Here is a 17,070-nt window from a genome sequence, read left to right as displayed (position 1 = left end):
AATGGAAGGCTCAGCCCTTCAGAAAATATAGATTAGAATTCTGCTTGATGAAACTAAAATTGTAAAATTTAGCGGTGCTTTTAGGCGGGTGCTTTTTTCTTTCTTTCTTTCTTTCCCTCTCTCCCACCCCAGCTCTAAACCTCTCAAATTTGATTAGAAACATTAATTTGGAACTTATGTGATAGTTTATAGCAATTTTCAGTCTTGCACTTCAAACAGCTCCCAGTGAAACTGTTCAATGCCTCTCTATTAATTTGAGAGCACTAGAGAAACTTGCAGGAAAGCTTGAAACAATAGGAGAGAAAGAGAAACTTACATGTGACACTGTTAAAACTAACAGATTTTCTTGTGGGGGAGGGAAAACTCTGACGGAGAAATCCCACTGTCAAATCCTGAAGCCATTCTCTTTAGCATCTTCAGGGCTGCCACAGCAGAGCTGGGTTGAGCTATGGGAACACGAGGGGGGAGGTAGAGTTACCTGGGGACCTGTAGCCAACCTGATTGGACCATGTGATGGACTCAGGGGTGGGTTCTACTTTCCTCCGCTACTGGTTCGCAACGAGAGTACGCACACACACAAAAGCTTCTGCACATGCAGAGATCATTCATGATGACGGAAAGGAAAGGAAAGTATCAGGCTTTCAAGATTCTATTCTATTATTTGTCGGTATCAGTAAAGCACCATTTCAGTTCTTTTTGTGGAATATGTTTCCTGACCTGGTTGACCCCTGACCATTTCTCAAAGCAGATATATGCAACATTACCTTCAAGTTACCAGAAAAACCATTCTCACCCCCTTTTTTTTTCTGCTAGTGTCAAAAGTAGTGTTTTCTCACTTGTGGGGGCCCAAACATCACCGCACAATCCTCCTACTGTCCATTTCATTTTAGACCAAACACTTCCAATCCAATTGGCTGCTGAGCATTGTGAGAGGAATGCCCCTCCCTTTTTTCCATGTTCACCCATGAAACAGTTAAAAAAGAAAAGTTAACTGGCGGAACAGTGAATTCATGTAGGGTGTTTTTTTTTTAAAAAAAAAAAATCACTTGTTTTTCCTCCATAGCAGGAAAAGTGGGTAAAATGTAGTGTTTTCTTTCTATTTACTTTTCTTTTTTGACAGGTCTGCTGTTGGGTGCAGGAGATGACAGGAAGTCGGGGGGGGCTCATAATACAGTCTCCAGTGGAAGCCACATTTCTTTCAAGACTTTTCCAGAAAAGAAAGCAATTGATACTTGCTTTATTAGCTAAATAGGTGAATTAAAGAGGCAGGGGAGTCCATTAATCAGAGGTTGTGCTAACCATGATTAGGAGAGATTATTGCAGGGGTGAAATCCAGCAGGTTCTGACAGGTTCTGGAGACCCGGTAGTGGAAATTTTGAGTAGTTCGGAGAACCGGCAAATACCACCTCTGGCTGGCCCCAGAGTAGGGTGGAAATGGAGATTTTGCAATATCCTTCCCCTGGAGTGGGGTGGGAATGGAGATTTTATTTATTATTTATTTTATTTATTATTCAAACTTCTATACCGCCCTTCTCCTTTTGGACTCAGGGCAGTGAACAGCCAAAATAAAAACATCTATACATAACATTTACAGTTAAAAATAGAGTTAAAATAATTAATAAATTTGGCCCGTAATTTAAAACTTGTCAATTTAAAATCAATATCAAAATTTTAAAACTAACCCTAAAATCAAGACAGACCGGCTAACTGAAAAAAGTAAGTTTTTAGGGCCCGACGAAAAGTCCGGAGGTCGGAGATCACTCGTATCTCTGGGGGTAGATTGTTCCATAGAGTATGCAGTATCCTTCCCCTGCCATGCCCATCAAGCCACGCCCACCAAGCCACACCACGCCCACCAAGCCACGCCCACAGAACCGGTAGTAAAAGAATTTGGATTTCACCACTGGATTATTGGGACATCGCCACAGCTCAACAAAGATGCTTGAAATGGAGGAAAAAGAAGTCTTAAATCATCTTCATTTTGTTTTATGAAACAGAATCATGTTTTATTAAACAGAGATAAAGTTGGTTCTTTAGAAGGAAGGAGAGCAATTGTCATAGCGCTGAATTATAACGTCTTTGCTCTTTGTGCGTTTTTTCTTCATTATCCAATGCTTTTAAAACATTTACCCAGGTTCTGTAATCTTTATGTGAAGTGAATTTTCTATAAATACGTATATCAATGTAAAGCAATCAAAGCAGTTTATAGCAGCATATGATTCCACCTTCTCACATGCCTACTCGATATAAAATATGATTACATTCGTCTCATCATTTAAATGTACACAATATAGACCCTGGGTCCATCAGATCACCTAGGCACTGTATTCACCAACACACTTAATTAAGCTCAAGCGGTGGTATTCGTACAACATGCTAGACTTGATTAGCATTAAACTTGGTGGGTATTTGTATGTTGGATTAGCTCAGCCCTTTATGAAATATAATGTGTGAACCTAGAGGAAAAAAATAATAATTCAGCAGGGTTAAGCGTGAACAGATGGAGCAAGAACATAAAGATCTGCTGTTTCCAAATTGAAGCTTAAGCACTTTCTGACATCAACATATTGGTTCTCATACACATGCACAGGAATTACCCAGTAACACAGCTCTATTTCTAGCATCTCAGATCAGAATCAAAAGCTGTAGGGAGTATATATACGACAAAATCAAAACATTGCACTCCCTATGCCCCCTATGAAAGCATGTTAAGATTTCTTGTTTTTATTTTATTTTAACTGCTGCATTAGAGTTTGCACACCATTATTATTATTGGTTAATCTTTAGTGAGATTCACAGCCTTTGAGGCTGGTTAATAGCTCAGCAGCTCGAGCCCTAACCAAGGACCTAGGAACTGTTAAGGTATCGTCGGAGGATATAAGCTGTTCCGAGTAAGGTGGTTTTTTGTAGAGTCAAAATGTTCAAGTACGGTAAATTTAGAATTTCTAAATAGCAGAGTAGCCCTTTGGGTATTGCTCCAAGGGCTCCAATTACAATCGGGACAACACACGATTTCTTTTTCCACAGTCGCTCAACTTCAATTTGCAAGTCCCGGTACTTTGTGATTTTTTCTTGCTGCTTATCTTCAATCCGTGCATCACCAGGTATTGCAATGTCAATGAACCATACTTTTTTCTTTTCAACTATTGTTATGTCAGGTGTGTTGTGGACCAAGTGCCTGTCAGTCTGAATCCTAAAGTCCCACAAGATCTTGAGTTTCTCATTCTCTAAAACTTTCTCAACCTGATGTTCCCAGTGGTTTTTGCTGTACTCAAATCCAAACTTCTGGCACAATTTCCAGTGAATGATCTTAGCAACACGATCATGGCGTTGTAGGTAGTCAGTTTGTGAAATTTTGCTGCACCCACTGATCAGGTGGTCGACTGTCTCATCTTTCTCATTACAGAGGCAGCATTTGCTGTTGGTGGTAACATGTTGAATTTTTGCCTTCATGCAGTTTGTGGCTAGGGCTTGTTCTTGAGCTGCCAAAATAAAGCTTTCTGTTTCTTTTTTCAGTACTCCTGATCTTAACCAGTTCCAAGTTAGTTTCTGGTCAGTTTTGCCTTCAATACTTTTCAAGTATTGGCCATGCAGAGCTTTGCTTTTCCAATTTTCAGCTCGCTGCTCAATTACTTCTTTCTTATATTCTGCTTTTGTTTTAGTTGTCTTTAAAAGGCCTCCTTTATTTACTTCCTTAATCATTGGTTCTTCACTTTTCTGGATGTAATCATTCAAGCTGCATTTTTCTTCTTCCACAGTCTGCTTTACTTGTAGGAGTCCTCAACCACCCTCTGCTCTTGGTAAATATAATCAGTCAACATCACTTTTAGGGTGCAAGGCATGATTCATTGTCATAAGCTTCCTTGTTTTTCTATCCAACTTCACCCAGTTCTTCTTCATTAGTCATAAGTTTCATTTTCCAGAGATTCATTGAAGATTCCATGAATTTTTGTATGTTGCTGCTGATGCCTAAGATTTCCAGGCATTTCTTGATCCAGCTATGAGGAACTGAATCAAATGCTTTCTTATAGTCTATCCAAGCCATGAATAGGTTGCTTCGTCTTTTCTTTGAGTTCTTTAGGATTAGCTTGTCAATCAGCAATTGATCCTTTGTTCCTCTTGAGTTTTTGCAGCATCCTTTCTGTTCTACAGGAAGCAAGTTATTTCTTTCCAAGTATCCATAGATTTGGTTTGCAATGATACCAGTAAGAAGCTTGTATGTTGTTGGCAAACAGGTGATTGGCTTATAGTTTCCAGGGTTCTTTCCTTTTTCTTTATCTTTTTGGATCAAAAATGTCCTTCCAGTTGTCATCCATTCATCATTTTAAGGTGTTTTTAGGATCTGGTTCATCTGGGTTGCCAATCTTTTGTGCACACTTGTAAGTGCCTTTAACCAGAAGCCATGCAGCTCATCTGGTCCAGGTGCACTCCAGTTCTTCACTTTTCTTGACTGTCTTTGGACCATTTCTTTTGTTATTTTCACGTCTTCCATTTTATGCACTTTAATAGAGTCCTCAACCTGTTTGATCCATTTTGCATTTCTGTTGTGCTTCTTCTTGTTTTCCCACAAATTCTTCCAGAATTTCAGAGCTTTCTCTTTATCAGGCTTTTCATTTGTTGTTACTCCATTTTCTAAGCTCTTATACAACTAGTGCTGATTTGCTCTGAACTGTGAGTTTTCCTTGAACTGAGTTACTCAGTTTTCATACCTTTTAATCTTTTCAGCGATGGCAAATAATAATAATAATAATAATAATAATGATGATGATGATGATGATGATGATGATGATGATGAAGAAGAAGAAGAAGAAGAAGAAGAAGAAGACGAAGAAGAAGAAGAAGAAGAAGTAGTCATATTTCTATGCCGCCCACTCTCCGAGGACTCTGGGCGGCTTACACCAAAGACAGTATACTAAATAGCATATTGCCCCCAACAATCTGGGTCCTCATTTTACCCACCTCGGAAGGATGGAAGGCTGAGTCAACCTTGAGCTGGTGAGATTTGATCCGCTGATCTGCTGAACTAGCAGTCAGCTGAAGTAGCTGCAGTACTGCACTCTAACCACTGTGCCACCTCGACTCTAATCCCCAATTCCAAACATAGTGCTGATAAATATGGATCTTTGCCCTCAGGCTTCTGTGGTGTTGGAAGAAATGTCCATCTGGGTTCAGTTCCAAGTGGGGAAAAAGACACTAGAAACATGGAGACTGCTTGGAAAGATGGTTTAATGGTTGACAGGAATCACATGGCTTGAGTTCCTGAGTAGAAAACAAAGAAGCCCCAGATGCTGGGAGTGCCTTGGTTTTATGCCCTCTGTTCGGTCCCCACCTCTGAGTTTCTTGTTCCTGTATAAGAAATGTATCCTGATTGGTTGTCAAACTCCCAGGTGGTCTAGGGGTCTTAGCTAACTTTGTAGGTTGTCTCTCAAGCTTGCTTGAGTCTTGCCATGTGGTGAGTTCCTGTTGCTAGATGGGTCCTATTCAGAGGTGGGTTTCAGTAGGTTCTGACCAGTTCTGGAGAACTGGTAGCAGAAACTTTGAGTAGTTTGGAGAACCAGTAGTAAAAATTCTGACTGGCCCCGCCCCCATCTATTCTCTGCCTCCCAAGTCCCAGCTGATCGGGAGGAAATGGGAATTTTGCAGTAACCTTCCCCTGGATTGGGGATGGAATGGAGATTTTACAGTATCCTTTCCCTGGAGTGGGGTGGGAATGGAGATTTTACAGTATCCTTTTCCTGCCACGCCCACCAAGCCACACCCACAGAACTGGTAGTACAAAATTTTGAAACCCACCACTGGTTCTATTATGTTGCAGATGATGGCCCATTGACAAAGTGGGGGGGATGTGTGAGCTTGGCTGAGGCCTTAATGGCCCATTGACAAAGGTGGGGGGGAGGCAGGAAGCTACTTTGTCTTTAAAACATGTTTCTCCATTTGTCATCCAGGGAAATATAATACTCTGCCTTTTTTAATATTTCCTAAAATATTTCATTCTTCTAGGAGAGGGGTGAATGCTAACTTCCTACAGTGAGTATTGACGAAGCAAATTAAGAGTATTTGGTGCCTCCTATTTAAATAGGTATTAGTGGTTGGCCCTAACTGCCTGAATAGATGTAGGACCCTCCAATCACTCATAAACATGAGTGGGTGAGTTAGCATTTTCATCTTCGCTCCCAACAGCAGGTCATAATTCAGCTCCCAAGCTATTGCAGCTCATGCAATCCAATTGCCCGTAAACAAGAATGTCCTAAAGCAATTCCATTAAGAAATGACTCACCTTCAGGAGGATGTCACCAGTGCCCTTCTAGTTTTTCTGCATTTAATTGGAAGTCATCAGCCCAGCAGCTGCTGGAAAGAGCCTCCTGGGAAAATCTAGTATTAAAAGCCATCTGCTAGATAGCTATTGGCCAGCAGAGTTTGACTGCCAACCAATCAGGAACTGGAAAAGCTAGGTATTGTGGGAAAATCCTTCCTTTCTCATAAAATGTGATGAATGGTGATGGGAGTCAACTGGCAAATCTTTCTCTCTATTTTATCTTTAATGCCTTTTTCCCCTCCCAATTTGAATGTTTTCCTCAGGAAGTATTCCTTTCTATCAGCACTTTACTTTTTTTTAAAAAGAGCAATCCATTGTTCATTCTGCTTTCAGCATTTAATTATACTAGGCAAAAAGTATGGTTTTAATGATAATACAAGAGGAGAAAATTAGGATCTTAAGGGGAATTCAAAGCCAAAATCAATGCAGTAAGCATTATGCTTGCATTTAGGCTGGGCAACTGGAACTATAATCTGGAAGTGGACTTGAATCATAATTGCATATCACTGGAGAACCACATGCTTTATTATAAATTGCTTGCAATCTATCAGGTTTATTCTGAATTGTTGTTGTTGTTGAATGAAGGAGATAATCTAAACTGGATTGCCAAAAATTAATGTCCTACCAACTTGTTGGATTGAGTAGTGTGTAAACTCTACTGTAAACTCTAGCCAATATTATTCCCTTTTTGTCTTTGGGAGATAGGGTGTTTTTTTTAAAAAAACAAACAAACTCAAAATTCATTCCCAAAGAAAAATATGACCTTTGAAATATTTGCCCCCAAATTTTAGCAGCAGACCATGCTGTTAATATGGCAAAATGGTAAGAAGCTCTGCAACTTTTCATATCAGCATTCTATACTTCATCTGAAGACTTTTGTGCAAGGTGACAACATTGTAGAAAGTTGACAGACATGACAGTGTATCATGGCTATTACCTTGCTTTACCATACATTGCCAAACCCTTTGGTGTGAATTGATCTCATCTGCTACATGGGTAACCTATTTTCTTCAACTTTTTTGCTCATATCTTTCAAGATTCTCTTTTATTTACACCATAGGTAGTTATTTCTGGTAGTACTTTCCTAACTCTAGCCGATACTGGCATGGTGGGAGTGTATTAGAGAATCCCAACTATCTATTTTTGTTTATACTCTGGATAGTTATTTTGTCTAAAAGTTACGACTTATATGTGGCACCTGGCTGTGAGTGGATCAATGAAATGCAAACATGTTCCTTAACGAACAATATAGTATTAGAACAATATAATATTAACTGCTGAGAAAATCATGCTTGAACCTCTGTGTAGACCAAGCATGGAAAGGTGCAGCTCTTGCTTGCCTGTCTCATCACCAAATTAGGATTCCCAGTGGATGATAGGAACATTAGATTTCTCATTATCTTCTTCATCACCATCATCATATCTGTCTTACATTGTACTCAGTAAAATATTGACTGTTTGCAGCTTGCAAACTTGGGTCTTCAGATCCCAATCCCAGTTATCCAGATGACTTCTATAGAGGGCAACATCTATAAAATTGTTTCATAGAACTATCCAGTGGTGGGATTCAGCCAGTTCGCACCACTCCAGGAGAACCGGTTGTTAACTTTCTGAGCAGTTTGGCAAACTGGTTGTTGGAAGAAATCATTAGGGCAGAGAACCGGTTGTTAAATTACTTGAATCCCACCACTGGAACTACCACTCTTCTGATGGATCAAAAGTGTTGTCAGAAGTACACAAATAAAATTAAGACTAAATAAATACATCATTTCAAGGTAGCAATTTGTGGTTGGTTTCCCCACCAGTAGACAATGTGGGATAGAATAGGGAAAGAAAAGTAGAGACCATTAGCTGCTCTAAATTCAATTATGAGCTGCCCAGGCTTGTTGCTGAGTTAGCTACGGGGACAGAACAACTTAAGTCTGTATATTGTCCTCTCCACTCAAGAACAGGAAGAAAAAACATTTAACATGGCCATGAAGAAGAATTTATTGTCCAGAATCCATTAAGCATCTGACTATTTCTGAGCATTGCACACCTTTGAGAGGCTGCATTTGGCCTGCAGGTCCAGGTTGCCTCCCTGGTACAGAAAGTCCATCAAGATGAAAGGCTTGGTGTAACTTGCATTTCACTCCTTTTGAAGAAGAACTCTGCTTCGAGTTCTGTTTAGATTTGAGAAGCCCCTGCCATCAAACCTGTTATACTTATATGCCTTATACTTCCCTGAGTCAATAGGATATGCCAGGATATTAGGAATCCTGTAAAGCAATGTTTGATATATAAGGGTTATAGATGAAGTAATTATTTTGCGAATGTAATGGAAACTGATTATTTCTGTATGTTCCAGAACTCATACAAAAGAGAAGAAAAAAATGTGTTCTGAAATCTAGGGAGAGGGCAGCTACTGTTACAGGGGAGAACATATGACAAATAAGGCACTTGATTATAGCCTTCTTTCTTCTTTCTCCAACTCTCTCAATAAATTTCTTTTACCTGCTCAAGCAGACAGAATCAGAGTACAAGTGTGAGAAACAGCAAGCTCCGGGGCCTGCAAAAGTCAATGCATATCTGGGTGCCTTGCATAAAATGGAAGCTTCAGTGGTCCTTCATGTTCCAAACAGACATTTGGTGAGGTGGTAATGTCACAAATTTTCTCTTCTTTTGGTTTCAGAACTCTGATTACCCAACCTATGGCATATTTCATGCATCACACTTTGTCAGGTTCCAAGTAATACCCCCAACGAAAGAAAACTCTGAGGCTTGGATTTCCTCAAAGTTACTTTTTATTAGAGATGTCATATTGGCACATCTGGGAAAACCTGAATCTGAAAGTTTCCAGGTTTTCCCCACCCAATTGAAAGTTCAAGTCCCTGCTCAGCACCCTCATGTCCATCACATGGTCCAATCGTCCACCATCCAAACTGCAGACACTCCCCAGTCATCCGACTCCAGGTGCCAGGGCAATGCGTCCTTGACTCTCTGAGAAAGGAATGTTATTTTGACTACATATCATCTACACTCTATTTTATTTATTTATTTTATTTTATTTTGAATTTGTATACCGCCCTTCTCCCTGAGGACTCAGGGCGGTGAACAGCCAAGTAAAAACATCAAATACAAATATTAAAATACAGTTAAAATATACATATATAAATTTGGCCCCATTAATTAAAAACAATAAACAAAACACTTAAAAACACTTTAAAAAATTAGGCCAGCCCGGCTTGCTGGAAAAGGAAGGTTTTAAGGGCACGGCGGAAGGCACCGAGGTCTTGGATTCTCCTTATCTCTGGAGGCAATTGATTCCAGAGGGTAGGTGCCCCCACAGAGAAGGCACTCCCCCTGGCGGTCACCAGCCTGCACTGTTTGGCTGATGGCACCCCGAGGAGGCCCTCTCTGTGGGAGCGCACGGGTCGATGGGAGATCGTCGGTGGCAGCAAGCGGTCTCGAAGATAGCTAGGCCCTATGCCATGGAGCGCTTTAAAGGTGATAACCAACACCTTGAAGCGCACCCGGAAGACCACTGGGAGCCAGTGCAGCTCGCGCAGGAGCGGTGTTACATGGGAGCGCCAGGCTGCTCCCGTCACTACCCGCGCTGCTGCATTCTGGACCAGTTGGAGCCTCCGGGTGCTCCTCAAGGGGAGCCCCATGTAGAGAGCGTTGCAGTAGTCAAGGCGAGAGGTGACAAGGGCATGAGTGACTGTGCACAGGGAATCCCGATCAAGAAAGGGCCGCAACTGGCGGATCAGGCAAACCTGACAAAAGGTCCCCCTGGTTACAGCCGTCAGATGTTCCTCCAAGGACAGCTGCCTATCCAGGAGGACTCCCAGATTGCGAGCCCTCTCTGTGGGGGCCAACGACTCGCCCCCAATAATCAGTGATGGAGTCAACTGACTATACAATCCCCCCTCCCATTTTCCCACAGAATAAGATGTGGCAGGCCTGAAGGCCCAAACATAAAAGATGGCTTCCAGGTCTGACACATTTGGCCATACACAATGTTATGACTTTGTTTAGCATCTGGATTGACCATCCCTTGTAGTTTATAAACTCCCCTCGATGGCTGATTGTAATCCACAATCAATTGTGGTTTTAATCAATAATTGTTTTAATAATAATTTATATGCTTTTAGCACATTGTGTGTGCTCAATATCATTGGGTCTAGGTGATGTATAAGTGAAAAGCATCTATAGTTGCACACTTTCTGTGTGTTTGTATGGGAGGGATGCTTTGGTTGGGGGCTTTTTCTGGTTTCATTTTTGCTGGAGGAAGTGAAAGACCCCCCTGGAGAAAAAGCCAGATCTTGCATCATGGGAAAGTCCTTTTCAATCTTTAGAAGCTTCGTTTTGGTAAAATAAAGATAAGGAAACCAACAGGGAAGCATATTTCTTTATTTGTGAAATTTTCATTTCTCCTTCCAACATCTCACAGACTGCTCACAGCAACTAATTAAAATAATTGTAATTGCACAGCTGTGGTACAGCAATGTTGTTTTCTGGTTGTTGTTTTTTTTCATTTCCAATAATACCTGTTTGAGTTGGAGGATCCTGTTATTAGATATATTTATTTGTTACCATTTCTTAATCCGTTGCAAAGTGGTAGTGATGGTGCTTTTCCCTTTGAGTCTGTCTGTCTTCTTGGCCTGTTTTTGCAAACCAAAATTTTGGAAGTGATTCTGACACTTTCTTAGCTGGTGATATGAAAATGAATAGATATAAACATCTCCTAAGGTGGCTCCATAAGGGACAAGGTGGCTCAGTGGCTAAGACGCTGAACTTGTCAATTGAAAGGTCGGCAGTTCAGCGGTTCAAATCCCTAGTGCTGCGTAATGGGGTGAGCTCCCGTTACTTGTCCCAGCTTCTGCCAACCTAGCAGTTTCAAAGTACACAAAAAATGCAAGTAGAAAAATAGGGACCATCTTTGGTGGGAAGGTAACAGCATTCCATGCGCCTTTGGCATTTAGTCATGCCGGCCACATGACCACGGAGATGTCTTCGGACAGTGCTGGCTCTTCAACTTTTTTTTTTTTTTTCTAATTTGATTTATATGCCACCCTTCTCCGGAGACTCAGGGCGGCTTACAATGCATTAAGCAATACAATGCGTTAAGGCTTTGAAATGGAGATGAGCACCGCCCCCTAGAGTCGGGAACAACTAGCACATATGTGCAAGGGGAACCTTTACATTTAACTTTTAAGGTTAAGGCTCCACTGTTGGTTATATGAACATTCTTGCTTTTTTAAAAAAATAATAAAAATAATATCAGTGTTTGTAATGGCATTCTGTTTTAATAGTTATTTTATGGTTTTATTGTTCGCCACCTAGAATCACATTATCTGAGATGGGCAGCTCTATAAATATCATTAATAAATAAATAAAAACAAAAAAGGAATATGATACTGTAGTCAGAGCCACAGTTCTTCCCCTTCCATTCAAATCTTCCATATACACTGTACTAACAAAAAAACTCATTTGGTTTGCATTTTAATACGGACCAACCTAATTTGCACTTCCTAAACTAATACATGAACCGAAATGTAATTATTGTTCAGTTTTCTTTTCACACTTCTCCAGAGTCTTTGCTGCAGCCCTCCTATCAAATGTTGTGTGCAAAAATCCATGTATTAGAGGAAATTGCATAGAAAAACAAGTATCTTAGAAGAAAATGCTTGCAAAACATATATGCCTTAGGGGAGCAGCATATAAACAAAGCAGACAGACTTTCTTTCGCATGAAAATGCATATGGGAATTTTTAATAATATTCACAAACTGATGAAAAAATGAGACAGCCCAGAAAATGAGTTAGCTCAGTAACCAGGCTAAACAAGTGTAAATGAAAATGCCCACATATGATTTACAAGTTGCCTTAAATAAAGCATGGGTTTGTGATAGAGGTACTATATATCAGAGATGATTCTTTCTAAAAAAAATAAATATTTATCTGGTCACAGCTGTTTAACTTTTAGTCTAAACATAAAATCTGATTAAACTTTAAAATCTGACAAAAATATTATCATTTAATAAGTTCAGGTGGCAGATGCCACAAGCCTCTTAGAAAAAATTTACCCTGACAAAAGAAATAAACAAGGTAACTTTATAATCAAACGCCTCCTCTGATAACAAATTATCTTGACGGTTTCTCAGACAGCAGATAGTCTGTGAGAATTCACCTACCCAAGCTCCGACAAATTGTTTTAATTTTGATTTATTCACTGCTTATATATTTATTTTTAAATGGTCTCAAAATTGCTTGCAAAACAGTGCACATTATAAATATGCATATTAAAATGTGTTTACGATACACAGAGTGATACAGATGATATATATTGATATGGTATAACAGTCCTGAAAACAATTACGGTAAGCCAATGACAAAATGGGGTAAAATCTTAGTTAGTACGTGTAGGTAGAACAATGGGAAAATATGTGCTGTCATCAGAGAAAGGGAGGTAGAAATTTTACACTGTGGATTTTTAATGTTTTAATACCACATGTGATTTGGATAGCCATATAAATTTAATACACAAGTCAAATGCACGAGTCAAAAAAAGGCTGTGAAAATTTCTACAGACCTCTCACATCCTGAAACATAAATTGTTTCAACTTCTACCCTCAAAATGACGTTATAAAGCATTGCACACCAGAACAACTAGACACAAGGACAGTTTTTTCCTGCATGCCATCACTCTGCTAAACAACTAATTCTCACAACACTGTCAAACTAGTTACTAAGATTGTATTACTATTATTATTCTTATCCTTCCTATTACCTATCTCCTCCCACTTATGACTATAACCTTGTTGCTTGTATCTTTACGATTTATATTGTTTTATTTAGTTTCCTAGTATGATTTGATTGCTTATTTAGTATCTTCTGACTATCACTAAATGTTGTATCTTATGATTCTTGATGAGTGTATTTTTTATGTACACTGAGAGCTTACACTAAGAGCTGAGGTGGCGCAGTGATTAGCGTGCAGTACTGCAGGCTACCTCAGCTGACTGCTAGCTGCAATTCGGCAGTTCAAATCTCGCTGGCTCAAGGTTGACTCAGCTTTCCATCCAGAGGTGGGTTCTAAATTTCTTTTACTACTGGTTCTGTTGGCGTGGCTTATTTTGTGGGCATGGCTTGATGGTCATGTGACAATTATTTAGGATTTAGGAGAGGTGCTGGTCTACCAGGCTTTTAATTGCTTGCAGAGCTGTACCAATCTACCCATTTATTTTTGCAGGCACTGATCTACTCATGTATTTTTGCAGGCGCTGGTCTACCCATCTATTTTTGCAGGCACTGAGCTACTCATGTATTTTTGCAGGCACTGATCTACTCATGTATTTTTACAGGCACTGATCTATTCATGTATTTTTGCAGGTACTGATCTACTCATGTATTTTTGCAGGCACCGGTGTACTCATTTGTTTTCTTTTAACACTGATCAGCTGTAGGGAAGCCCTTTGAAGCCCTGCGGCAAGAGTTTAAACAGTCTTTTTCCCTTTAGCCATCAGCTGGGACTCAGGAGGCAGCAATAGATTGGGGGTGGGGCAAAATAAAAGGTAAGAATAACGCGGAGGGTGGGGGGCGGGGAGGCAGAACCGGTTTGGTGATGTCATATCGTCATCACTACTGGCTCGGCGGAACTGGGCGGAACCAGGAGGAACCCACCACTGTTTCCATCCTTCTGAGGTGGGTAAAATGAGGACCCAGATTGTTGGGGGCAATATGCTGACTCTGTAAACCGCTTAGAGAGGACTGTAAAAGCACTATGAAGTGGTATATAAGTCTAAGTGCTATTGCTATTGCTTATGCACCGAAGACAAATTCCTTGTGTGTCCAACCACACTTGGCCAATAAAGAATTCTGTTCTGCTCTGTTCTGTTCTGTTCTGTTCTGTTCTGTTCTGTTCTGTTCTATTCTATTCTATTCTATTCTATTCTATTCTAGATTTAATAAATAAAATAAATGAATTAATTTAAAAAATGTTAACAGCCATGGCCAGATCTGTTGCCACTTCCTTTTTTGTTGGGTTGGGAAGTCCCCAATACACCAAAATGAGGAAAATTGGTTTGACTTGGGGAGCAGCTCTCAGGTTTGTAAGAATTGCTTATGTCTCTGAAAGGCTTAAAATTTCATTTCCCACTTCGTCATCACCCAATAGCTTCCTTCCCTGCCCTCCAAAACCAAAGACAATTTGGGAAACGTAAACCCTGATTAATCTGGGGTCCCTGGAGCTGCAAATAGGTTGCTGGATAAATGAACGTGAACCACAATTTAAGGCTAGCCCATGTTATCCTAATGAAAACTGAAGTTTCATCTTGTCTGAACAATAAGATCTTAATAAAGGGAGCTCTTCCCCAACTGCTCTCTGTGTAACAAAATCAGCCATATTCAATACATATATACTTTTCATATCTTGTTAAATCTGGCTTTTAAAAACAGCACCAGAAAGCTAAAGCATTTAAAGGCAAGTTAAAATATCAACCAAGAACAAAAATCTTGACTACAACTCTGGAAGGGAGAGGGACAAAGGGAAGGATTTGTTTTCTAATTCAGCAGTAACTATTCAATTTTCCAGGGGAATCTCACTCCCTTTCGATTGAAATCAAGCATTTCAGGCTGCTGAGATTTGTGTTCCAAATCAGAAACTTTAAAACAAACAAACAAACAAACAAACAAACAAACCCTCCATTGGGAGTTTTTCAATAAAGTTCTGACTTACTGTATTACAAAACACCATTTGTTGTTCTGGCCTGGAAAACCTCTAATTCATGGATTGAAGTCAGTTTGGGTCAGCTCCTAATCCAGCTCAGTAGCTCCCGTTTTCCCCCAAAGTCTTCACCCAAACTGCTTTTCCACATTTCTGGTCTTTTCCCTTGGATTCGCAGAGCAAAGGGATTTCGTGTAGATCTCCAACCAGCAACTAAGGAGAACTAAAAACCTTTCCTTGCCTCATTGGGCTTTTAAGCAATTAAGAATATAAAACAGAGACATTGGGAGTCTTGACCAGGGGTGTCAAACTTGCGTCGTCACGTGATGGATCGCAACTTTTTTTCCCCTTCGCTAAACTGGGGGTGGGCATGGCCAGCATGTGACGCATCCAGCCCGCAGGCCATGAGTTTGACACCCCTGGTCTTGACCATCCTGATTTCTGAAGGTGCTGTCAATGTCCTCTTTCATGGCAGTTGCAGAAAATCAACCGTGCTTTTTTTTAAAAAAAAAATAAAATAAGACAAATAAAAATAAAAAGAGCTACAAAATAGGAACAATACAGGAGTAAATCAGTAAAGCAAGAAAAGCTTCCAAATGACCCAAAACAAGAAAAACTCTGCTTCTATGTATATCCCATTTTCTTTTATTTGACATTCTCACCCTATACCTATATACCTCCAGTCGCCACTACCTGTTTGCCCGAACTGGTCCGAACCGGCTGGATGTTGTGACCCAGGCCCAAGTAGGTAGTATTAGATGTAAACAGTTCCAAAACAAACAGACTTTATTAGAACAACTGAGAATTAACTCATTCTCAGCGTAGTCCAAACTAAATCAAAACAAGTTCTTCTTAACACAAATTCTTCAGTCTAATCACCAACCTTGGTATAAATAGGCAAACTGCCAAAGGCTTCTCTTGGCAAAAGTTCAGAAGCAGAATATGCCAACCAGAGATGAGTGCAGCAAGACAAGAACATTTCTCTCAATGTTGTTTTCCGACAAAGAGCCCAAGAGCCGTTGTTGGTCTTTTAAGCCTTATGGGAGGGGCGAATCATCTACTCCCGAGTCATCCTCTTTGCTGTAGCTGCTCTTGCCTTCTGGCAGCTTTTCTCATACGTGCACTAGGAACAGGCTCCTCCTGTTCCTCTGCCTCTCTACTGTCAGCCTCTGGAGACTCCGGAGTCCACACCTCACTCCCCGATGGGCCTGGCCCTATTTCTGCCTCCGACGCAAAGGCCCCATCTCTGCCTCCAACACAAAGCCCCTCATCTGGGCCTTCCCCAGCCCCCAGGACTGGCCCATGTTCTTCCTCAGCCTCATCACTGTCCAACTCTACTGCCAGCTCCTCAGGCTGCTGGTGGACCACAACACTGGATACCACCTCTGCCTATTGCAGACCCTAACATCTCTAAAAATATTACCCATGGGGCCAGCCATTTGTTTACCTTAAGAAGTTGTCTTAAATCCTCATTGTTATGAGGAAAGGGGAACTGCCCTGCAGAAAAGGATTAACCACCCCTTTGTACTGAAGTATCAGGCTCAAAGAACCAAGAATGACATGTGGAGTTACTTCTGAATAATTCCTTTATTGTTGTTTGCATATAAATAGAACCTTGCATATAAATAGAACCAGGGGTGGGCTGCTGGGGGTGCGCAGGGGTTGGGAAGAACCTCTAGCTAAGATTATGTGCAGTTTGGAGAACCCCTAAATCCCAATCTTGGCTGGCCCCACCCACCCCACCCCACCCCACAACTCCCAGAAGTCCCCACACAGCCCATTTTGGATGCAGTTAAGTTCAGGGTGCCCATGGAGACTCAGGGAGGGCAAAAAACAGGCCTACCGGAAGTTCAGGAAGGTCAGAAATAGGCCCATTTCCGGCCTCCAGAGGGCCTCTGGAGACTGGGGAGGCCATTTTTGCCCTCCAGGAGGCTCGAGAAGGGCAAAAATGCCCCCCGTACCATGGTGTAGGAGTTCAAACCACTTTGAATGGCTTTGGGCTGCTAAATTTGTTCCACAGGGTAGGGAGGAGCAACATTGGACTCTTA

This window comes from Pantherophis guttatus, chromosome 1 (assembly GCF_059756535.1).
Source record: "Pantherophis guttatus breed Tessera chromosome 1, ASM5975653v1, whole genome shotgun sequence".
In the NCBI taxonomy this organism is placed as follows: domain Eukaryota; kingdom Metazoa; phylum Chordata; class Lepidosauria; order Squamata; family Colubridae; genus Pantherophis; species Pantherophis guttatus.
The sequence above is the reverse complement of the archived record's forward strand: the minus strand, read 5'-3'. Positions refer to the sequence as shown.